Raw genomic sequence first — 11159 nt, forward strand, 5'->3', positions numbered from 1 at the left:
ACCCTGCAGAGAGTCACCACTTGGGTCAGACTCCAAGGGAAGAAGCCTATCTGATTTGTTTTGTCTTGTAGTTCTCATTTCACCTCATATCATCTCAAGGTGTGATTTATAAACGCTTTTGCTTGAGCTTGGATGTGACCAAGCTTGAGAGATGTTTTTAACACCTTCCAATTTTTAAATAATTATCTGAATAGAAGTTGAAGGACTGCATCACAAGGTTTGAGTTGTGGTTTATGATGAATTGAGAATATATTTTTCTCTACAGTTTTCATCAGACGATCACTTGGTAAATCTAACCATCTGCAGAAAGATAAATGGTGATTTTTAGTCCCAGACGTTCCATTAAGGTGTTGTTAGATCTTTTCTCCACCTAGATGTTTAGTGTAATGCACAATAAAACAGATACAATACACAGTTTTGTCAAATGCTAGTTATGGGAAGAGACTTTGATATGAACAAAATAGAATCAATTTATAAAGTCTGGATAAAGAATGCTGTTTTCAAATATAAAATGTAACAAATATGACAGGCAGAAGAGGGCTATCTAATCTCAATTCTTGCATAGGTATTAAAAGATAAAAAGATTATTTTGTTTATATATCACTATGCCGTAAACAGGAAAGGCACTAAATAATATCTTTGAATCATTGAAAACATTTTGTTTATATCAGTTTTATTTACCAGTACAAACTATACAAAGTTGTATTATATAAAATCATACATTATTTTCTGTCAATATGAGACTATAATTTGCCAAATGCTTAAAAGTCCATAAAGAAACAAATAAGACATCACATATTATCCACACTTAAAATAGTTATTTTATTGTAGGAGTTGTCATATATAATTTGGCATTCATTTTAATTTTTATCTATAAATAATACTTAAAAGATAGCAATACAGGGCTTCCCTGGTGGCGCAGTGGTTGAGAGTCCGCCTGCCCATGCAGGGGACACGGGTCTGTGCCCCGGTCCGGGAAGATCCCACATGCAGCGGAGCAGCTAGGCCTGTGAGCCGTGGCCGCTGAGCCTGCGCATCCAGAGGCTGTGCTCCGCCAACAGGAGAGGCCACACAGTGAGAGGCCCGCGTACCGCAAAAAAAAAAAAAAAAAAGATAGCAATACAGAGAAGCAAATTTTGAAATGAATTTAAAATAATTCTCTATACTCCTAGATACAGGAAAATTTTGTCTTTCATTTTTTTTCTATCACATTTTAGGGTCTGTGTCTTGAGTTACCACAAATCAAATAGCAAAATATATAGAACGCACTTTTAAAATTCAAGACAGTTTATCATTGTGGAAAGAGTTGCAGAATAGAAGAAACAGGTCCTGAGATCTAGTTCTACTTTTTCTTCCTTATAAAGTAAGGCAGTTAGGCTACAACATCTTTATGATATTTTAAGCTTTATATTGAATATTTCTAAGCTACAAGAAAGATGTTTTTGAACATTAGCTAAAAGGGTAGTAAAAAGTAGTAAAAAGTTCATTAAAAATATGAACATTATTCAAGTACGTCTGAACAATTAATTTGATTAAATCTTTGCCATCTCACTAAAGAGTTTGGGGCTTCCCTGGTGGCACAGTGGTTAAGAATACGCCTGCCAATCCTAGGGCACATGGGTTCGAGCCCTGATCCGGGTAGATTCCACATGCTGCAGAGCAACTAAGCCCGTGTGCCACAACTACTGAGCCTGTGCCCTAGAGCCCACGAGCCACAACTACTGAGCCCGCGTGCCTAGAACCTGTGCTCTGCAACAAGAGAAGCTGCCGTGATGAGAAGCCCGCACACCACAACGAAGAGTAACCCCACTCGCCGCAACTAGAGAAAGCCTGTGCACAGCAACGAAGACCCAATGTAGCCAAAAATTTGAAAAAAATTTTTTAAATAATAAAAATAAACTCATTAATTAAAAAAAGAGTTGAACCTCCTTGCCATTCCTCCACTAATTTGCACAAAAAAGTGCTTATTTTTTAATAAAAATAAATATTCTGTTTTGAATGAGTGACATGCGTACATCTTCTGTCCCAAAGCACAGGGACTTGACTATACTTCATTCAGTTTTGTAACCTGCAACAGTGTCTGGCATGGTGTCTTACACAAAATGCTAAACATCTATCAAATAACTGACTGAATTATTACAGAAGATATTAGCCAGAGATTTACTAGCTAGACCACAGCATTCAAATTATTCGTTTGTTCATTCACTAAACACTTGCTGAAGGTTTACTGTGTACCACACGCCAGACTAAGGGCTTGAGATATAAAAGTAAATACAGTTGCTAGAGTTAAAGGAGCTTATAAAATAGCAGGCTGACATTTAACAAATAAATTATCATGTAGTGATATATCACCAGTGTAGGAAGTGATGGTGTGTGGATGAGAGTAAAGATTTCCTGGACTAGAGGATGTTATTTCTAAGCTAAGAATTAAAGGATTACTATGTGTTTGTGAAGCCGACCCTGTGTGCTTGCAGTGTGTGTGTGTGTGTGTGTGTGTGTGTGTGTGTGTGTGTGTGTCTTGTATTTCAGGGAGAGAGAGTGATCTGGGCCTTCCAGGAGGTGAGAAACAGTGTGGCATACTTGAGGCAGGCTTGGTGGAAGAGAGGATACATAGCGAGAAGAGTCTGGAAGAGGGATGATGAGAGATGAGGCTGAGTAGCTGTGAGCAGGGGTACCACTGTAAGTGATGGAGAGACAATGACAGATTCTAAACTGGGAAAATTATCAATCACTCCAGTAGCACTGGGGAGGATGGCTCAGGGTTGACAATTACCACAGGTAGAAGACCTGCTTCAGAAGCCATTGTGAACATCTAGGCAAGAGATAATAAGGGCTGAGACTCTGCTGGTGTCAGAGGTGATGGAGAGCAGCAGATGGCTACCCAGCTGCTTATTGCTCTGACACAGAAATTTCAGATTTTTGTTTATTAACTCATGTGGTTTTATTTTCTAGAAAAACATTTAAAACTTAAACCATAATAGTTATGGCCAAGAAGATTAGTAGAAAAGTCCAAAAGTTATGCTTGCAGGGAGAAAACAAAATTTGAAGAAGAAAGGCACAAGAACTATATATCCTTTTGCTAATTAGGTTTTAGAACATGGGAAAAAGGCTTGTGTTCACTCTCATATGTGTCAAATCTGTCATAATACAAATGTTCTGAAAGAATTAAAAAGCCTATCTCTTCAGTCTAGTTGACTTTATTAGATCTGAACTGAATTATCGATGCCAACATATTTCTTATAATGAGTGTGTGTGTGTGCCTTACTGATTTAGCTCAGCCTGCAGGTGTATGCAGTAGCATTCCCCGAAACGTTTACTGGGGGAGAGGGCAGTGAGCTTCACATAGGAGGTGAGATTTAACGAGCAGCCTGAAAGAGGAGTGGGGATACAAGTTTGGTAGGTTTGAGAATAAACGGAAGTGTTTAAGCATAGAACTACACGAGTGTTCTCTGAGGGTGTTTCCTGAATCAATCTCTGGTGGAGAAATCCTACTTCTCTTCTGAAAGAAACGGAGAAGGAAGACACGGAACTCGGTGCCACTGAACTTAAGCTAAACTGCCTAAACATATGGTAGACCCGGAATAAGTGTTATCTGAATCAGATTTATGTAGAATAGTGTGAAGAATTTTGAGTTTTAAGAACAAAACATAAATCATACTGAACAAACAGGTAAACACAAATCCTATACTTCTCAAACTTCATTAAACAAAGCTATTCAGGTTTTTTTTTTTTTAAATGTCTATTTTTTTACCCCTAATGAGATGTGAATCATATTTTGTGTAAGCTCGTACCAGAATTAATCCTATACCTAAATAAGTTATTTGTATCTTTTACTTTTATTTATCACCAAAATTAGCAAAATTAGTCATAAAGAGGCATCTTATTTTATATTGTATCCTACATATATTTTTAAATTTTTAGTGTGGGAATTTTAAATATATACAAAAGTAGACACATAATAAACCCCAATGTACCCATCATCCAGTATCAACATTTATTATCTCATCACAATTTTGTTTCATCTTACCCTTTTTCTTATTATTTTTTAAATTAAAAAATTTTAATTAATATTTCTCTCTTTATTTATTTTTTAATTTATTTATTTTATTTATTTTTGGCTGTGTTGGGTCTTCATTGCTGCATGCGGGCTTTCTCTAAGTGCAGCGAGTGGGGGCTACTGTTTGTTGCAGTGTGTGGGCTTCTCATTGCGGTGCCTTCTCTTGTTGTGGAGCATGGGCTCTAGGCACGCAGGCTTCAGTAGTTGTGGCTCGCAGGCTCTAGAGCTCAGGCTCAGTAGTTGTGGCTCACGGGCTTAGTTACTCCGCGGCATGTGGACTCTTCCCAGACCAGGGCTCAAACCCGTGTCCCCTGCATTGGCAGGTGGATTCTTAACCACTGCACCACCAGGGAAGCCCTCTCTTTATTTAAAAAATTTTTTTTATTATTTATTATCATTTTGAAGCAAATCCTAAACATCATATCTATTTCATCCTCCAAATTTCAGCATGTGTCTCTAAAAATGAGGATTATTTGAAAAAAAAACCCATAACCACCATACTGCTATAGCACTTACAAATTAACAATAATTCTTTCATTATATATCTAGCCAAGGCTCAAATTTGTAATTATTTCTTCAATGTCAAAAATAGATTTTTAATTGTTTGTTTGAGCCCGGACCCAAATAAGGTAAATACATTGCAATTGCCTAATATGATCGGCTTTATTAGTCTGTAGTTTCCACTTCACCCCACTATTTCTCCTTGAAATTTATTTGGTTAGCCTACAGAGTTTCTCCCAATCTAGATTTTGGGAGTTGCAGCCCCATAGTGTGATTTAACACGTTCCTTTACTCTTTGCATTTCCAGTAAATTGGTAATTGGATCTAGAGGTTAGATCAGATCCAGGTTAAATTTTTTTTTTTGGCAAGACTTCTTCATAGATGAAGTTGTGTTTTTCATTAGGGGAGTCATAACTTCTGGTGTGTTGTCTTATTATGATGTAGCAGCTGTTGCTGCACAATGCCTAGGTTTTCATACACGTATTTTAATTTCAAAAGTTCTGACGTAAAAACTATTGAAATGGATTTTCTGAGCATCTAGAATTTGTTGAGAGAGTATGCCACCTGAGATTAGCAACAATAAAAAACACTTTAAAAAAAAAACCCTGAATGTAAATAATTCCTAATGACACCATCAAAAGTTTGCATTGTTTATCCAAATTATATGCCATGGATCAGCAAGCATCTTGACAAGGAAACGTTTTATGTGTGATATAAATCACCAATTGCTTCCTTATTTAAAAGCTGGATGATGATCACAGCTCTGTGACTCCATAAATTTGAATTTCTAATATTATGCAGAAGAACATAAAACCTGTTTATGCATTATAATACAGCAATAATGTATCTTTTCGCAATCATTGGCATAACTAAATCTGTTAACTTGCCTATAGCATGCATAGTGGCAAGTTTGCAAAATGATCAGAATTTTAAATTTTAATTCACCTCAATTCAAATCCCTGCAGCAATTAAAAAGAAAACCCACACTATCAAACCAACAAATGCCTTTAACTGAGTAAGATGCAATTTACAGGGAGAATGTTTTCATATGCTCTCTGAGGCTATAGCAAAACTGGAGTCCAATAGATATTTCTGCATATTAAAATAAGTCCTGATTGAAATGCTTTGCTTCTGTATCTTAAAATAGTCACAGAAATTCAACAGAAACCATGTTATCTTGGGCTGTCCAAAAGGTTGTTTTACCATGTTTTTAGCTACTCCTATGGAAGTAAAAATGAAAACAAAAAAAAAAATCGAGGTAGTTCGATCGGGAGTTAGGAAACTTTTTCTGTAAAAGTCCAAATAGTAAATATTTTAGGCTTTGCAAACCATTTGGTCTCTGTCACAACTACTCAACTATGCCATTGTATAAGGAAAGCAGACTTGGGCAATATGTAAATGAATGAACATGCCTGTGTTCCAATAAAACTTTATTTATAAAAACAAGCAGTCGGCCTTATTTGGCCTGTGAGTCATAGTTTGCTGACCCCTAAGTTAACTCAAGTCAAATCTTACTGTCTACTGAAGAAAATCTGTTTTATTTTCTTTTTCTGCATAATCAAGGTTGGCTGCCCACACTAATTGAGTTCAACAAAAGGTAGCTTCATTCTTTGCTTCATTTGATATGTGTTGACACAAGTTTTGTTATATTCTTAAAGCAAGTCCTTTGAAAAGGCCAGCCACCTGTCTGAGTTTATTAGAATTAATGAAGGATAAGAACAGATTGTCCTGTGTAGAACAAAAGAAATCTGCCAGAAGGAGGGTCAATACCTGAAGGATGCCTTGTGCATTTTACTTAGTTTTGTAAAGCAAACACTTCAAAGTTGAAAACCAAAGAAAAATTGAACACCAGAGAAAAGACAGAGAGAGAAAAAAAGATTTCATGTCAGGGTAAGAAATCAATCATTAACTGTAACATTAAACATGAACTTTGTATTCCTGTTACTTCAAACCACAACAATAACAGTGAAAAACCTCACCATTCATTTAAAGTTGGCAACTCACTTTAAAGAAGCTGTATAAATTGTTCCATTGTCTGAAATTAAAAATAAATATGTTCAATATATCTTATATTTGCTTACTATTAACTTTTGTTATAACAGATTATTAAATTGTATAATCATTCCTTGCAAAGATAGTCCTGCAGTCTTAAGGATTTTAAAATACTACGTTAAATATGATTTATAAGCCCAAATGAATGTGTTCCAAAGAGAAAAGACAATTTATTTCAGTCTGATATTTCAAAAAATTTGTCTTAAATTTACTGATTAATTTTTGTCACTGGATGAATCAGGCAGAACATAAATCAAGATTACTTTTTATTGTATTTAAAAATTTATAGAAGAGCCCAATGCAAACTCAATGGTGTACATACAAGGAAAGTACATTTTAAGTTGTGATCAGTTGAGGTGAACTGAAACCTAGAGATCTATGTGGAACTTTCTTTCCCAGTTAGGGTGAAGTAAGTTTTCTTTGCTGGTAGCAAAAATATATCTTTAAGCTTAGACCTGTTTCCAAAGGACATTTCCTGGAAGGTGGTCCAACGTGTTTTTCGAATGTTAAAAAGATTACTCACAAACAGTCAACAAATGATCTAACCCTTGCCATTTGCATTTTCCCCACTTCTATGAAGTGTCAAGTGTTGAAGATTCCTCTAGAGTCCATAGGAATTTTTTTCCGGCTCAAAGGAAAATTAAACTTTTGAAACATAAGGAAAGATTTTACAATATGCCTTTTCTTTTCAAATGAGGCTTGACTTTTAGGCTTGACATTTGAAAACTTTAATACCGAGGACACAGATAAATGATCTTTATATATACAGAGGAAAAAAAGGAATTGGTAAACAAGCCTACAACTGCTATTTATAAAATCTGTTAATGACCCTGCTAATAAGAGACAGATTAAGGAATGTATTTTCCAGAGATTTGTCCCTGTAGTAGCTACAGTGAAACACTATGATTTTGACATTCAGTTCCTAAACGACAGGGAGGAAAAAAGAAGCACCACAGATTACACAGTAATGCGCTATGGTGTGTTTGTAAATTATATTTACATATTTACAGAGATGGTCTTCAACACAAACTTGAATTTGAATGTAAAGAAAGTATTTTTATTTAGTGATGAAACTGTAAATATGGAACATGTCCTCAGTACTTGTTCTTGCTTGCGTGCTTCTGATCTCATCACAGAAATGCTTGTTTTGAGGGAATTTCTGGCTGTTCTCTGCTCATTTGCACAGTCTTAGATCTGACGACCTTGAAATTTATGACCTAGTAAATAATCTTTCTCAGTTTTGGAAGAAAAAGGATGGGTCAATAGAGTTTTAATTACAAAAATCCTGGTAGTGACTCTGCTAATAGAATACAGATTCCACAATACTAGATACAGTCTAGTCAACTCTCCCTAGAGTGTTACCAGCTTTGGTTTTTAGAGCAGTGTAATGAAAAATGGCTCATATACTCATTAAGTCTGAGAAGATTCTTAGGTATCTGTTTTTGTGGAAGCACAGACACATTTTCAATTAAAGATGCAGTCCAGGGCTTCCCTGGTGGCGCAGTGGTTGAGAGTCCGCCTGCCGATGCAGGGGATACAGGTTCGTGCTCAGGTCTGGGAAGATCCCACATCCCGCGGAGCGGCTGGGCCCGTGAGCCATGGCCGCTAAGCCTGCGCGTCCGGAGCCTGTGCTCCGCAACGGGAGAGGCCACAACAGTGAGAGGCCCGCGGACCACAAAAAAAAAAAAAAAAAAGATGCAGTCCAGCTTTCTGAAATGTATAAAGCGTTTTCTGGAAAAACAAGTGCTCGGTAATATCTATAGGACAGCTCTCACTCCAATATAATTTTTTGTTTATATCTTTTTAGTGGATTATCTATATAATAAAATAGATTTCAATTGCTGCAGTTTGCAAGCACTGCAGGTTTAACTACATTGTTATATACAAGTGAATAAGTAAGTTTTGAACCTGTAAAGGGTTATATATCCCTGATACAGGGAATTTCTGACATACTGGCAACAAGTTCTTGCAGATCCAGATCAAGCTGACAACAAATGGGATAACAGAAGCCTTTCATGACGTTATGAATGTCTGATGTTCAGTTAGAGGCTTTTAGTTGAGGATTACTGTGCCAGGCTAAATGACTAAGTTAAAATACTTGTGAGAAAAATTCATCTCTGTGTTGCCATTTACCTTCTAAATCTTTGGCAACACAGTTGGCCATGCGCTGGTGTATCCTTTAAAACTGTAAGCGTTTTAGAGGAGTGTCTTACTCTACACACTAAATGCCCTGGCACAAGAAAACATTTTATGGAAAGGAAGAATTGAGAGTTTTTTTTTTTTTAATCAAATAATAAAGAAGTAAGAGGAAGCCATGGCAATGTGGTTTGGAGAAATGGCTGGTTTTGGCAGATAAAGACCTCTAATATTGCCTTTGGTGTTGTTTCTGATGCATTTGTTTTACATAGCATAGTTAGGCTTTAAGTAAATTCTCCGAGTAATGAGGCTGTGACTACATACTCAGTTTGGGAACTTTTGTAGAATGTAATAAGTAAATTGACTTATGTATTTTTCAGTCTTAAAAAATTCTTTACTATAGTGCATACAGAAAAGTGCACATATTCTGAGTACATGCAGCTTGATGCATTTTCAGTTTTCACTGTAGTATCCAGTCCCTGCATCAAGAAATATAACATTACCAGCATCTGAGGAGCTAAGGAAACCACTATCTCCTTATTTCTCAATTATAGATTAATTTTCACTTTTTAACTTTATATAAATCAAGTCATTGAGAATGGATTCTTCTGGGTCGGACTTCTTTTGCTTGACATTGATTCATCTATATTATTATGAGGAGTTTTAGATTGTTCACTTTCAATGCTGTATGTGTTTTATTATGTGAGGATGCCACGATTTATTTGTCCATTCTACTATTTCTTGGGTGGTTCCCAGTTTTAATGATTATGAACAATGCTGCTGTAAACATCAATGTGCATGCTTTTCAGTCAATATGTCCATACATTTCTATTGTGTACATAGCTACCTTAAAAAACAAGTTTATCACAGTTATTTAAAAGTATTTGCCAACTCTAATATTGAAATAATCTGTCAGTCTGCATCTATTGTTTTATTTTTTCCTGTTGATAATTGGTCATATATTCTTGGCTCTTATATATCCAGTAATTTTTTATTTTATGCTGTACATTATAATTAAAAGAACCAGAGGATCTCAGATGGCTTTGTCTTCCACTAAATTGCAGGCAGACAAATGTAGAGTAAGGGGAGCATCACTTTAATCAGTCAGAGGTTGAATTGGGTTGGGGCTGGGTGGGTTACAGTGTTAGTAAAATTCAGTTGATGTCTTGCTTGCTCTTGTTCTTCAAATATGGTCCTATGATATTTTGATTGAAAGCCTGTCAATTACTTCTCTCTTCAGTCAGTTCTAAAAGACTGTAAGAGACCCAGCTCTATGCTTTCAAATTTCCCAGTCCAGTTCCCAAGCCACCTTTCCCAGGCAACTTCAAGAAATTGCAAAAGTCTTAAGGGAAAGACTGACCATGTGCTTTAGACGGTTCTCTCCCCTGGCATGTGTGCTTCCTAAGCTCTAAGAAACTGCAGGAAATCTCATCTGCCTCTTCAGAGTTTACGCCTAGCTCCACAACAGTCTGCATAGCCTCAGAGCTCAACAAATGTCCCGGGAGGTAAAACATCAGTGTATCTGTGTCTCCTCAAGTTTCCAATTTGTCATCTAGCATTGTCCAACTACTAAATGCTTTTCTGGTTTCTATTTTCCATGATAATGATCTCTAATTGGGACCGATCCTATCCTATACTTAGCCTGAACTTAGAACAGCAAATGCCAGACTATCACAAGATACTTTTATAATATTTTTGTCTTCCTGGAATTTTAGTTGGTTTACTCTTTGTTGTTTTCACAGCTCTCTGATATTGTCATGAACATTAAAGACAATATATCTCTCTTTTTCTATTTTTGCAGTAGAAGCATTGGCCTCTCCAACCTACTACATCTCAGAAGCAGAGGTCAAGTAAATTAATTTTAATTACATGTTGCATTAAATAATTCTCTATATTTTACAAAGGAAATATGGTATCTCAATTTGTATTCTCACAGCAAGTCTATGAATTAAGCAAGATGTGCGTCAATCTATTTTGTGGATTAGGTAACTAGTGTCCAATAAATTAAGTCTTTTGCAAAAGGTCAGTCTGCCAAGGGGCAGAGAAGGGCCTTGTCTCTTTTAATTCCCTAAAGTCCAGAGTTATTATAATACTCCACAACTATTTTTGACTAATAAGTACAAAAATAGTCACAGATACTTTGGCAGATACTTACATCTTAATCAAAGGCTTGAGACCAGCAGGACAATTTTATGTCTCATTTTTTAATTTGGTAACAATTTAAAAAACCTGGAAAACCACATACTCAGTGGGGTTTACAGGACACTGAAACCCTTCCCCCCAAACATTCATCCCGCTCTGCTGTTATGGGTCTTGCCTGGATTATCATGATTCTGATTTTATACCTTTGTGTTAAGTGGAGTCTTCCTAGGACTCCTTGTCAAAACACAGATATTCTTAGAAAAGCAGGAAT

This window comes from Lipotes vexillifer, unplaced genomic scaffold (assembly GCF_000442215.2).
Source record: "Lipotes vexillifer unplaced genomic scaffold, Lipotes_vexillifer_v1.1 scaffold951, whole genome shotgun sequence".
Taxonomy (NCBI): domain Eukaryota; kingdom Metazoa; phylum Chordata; class Mammalia; order Artiodactyla; family Lipotidae; genus Lipotes; species Lipotes vexillifer.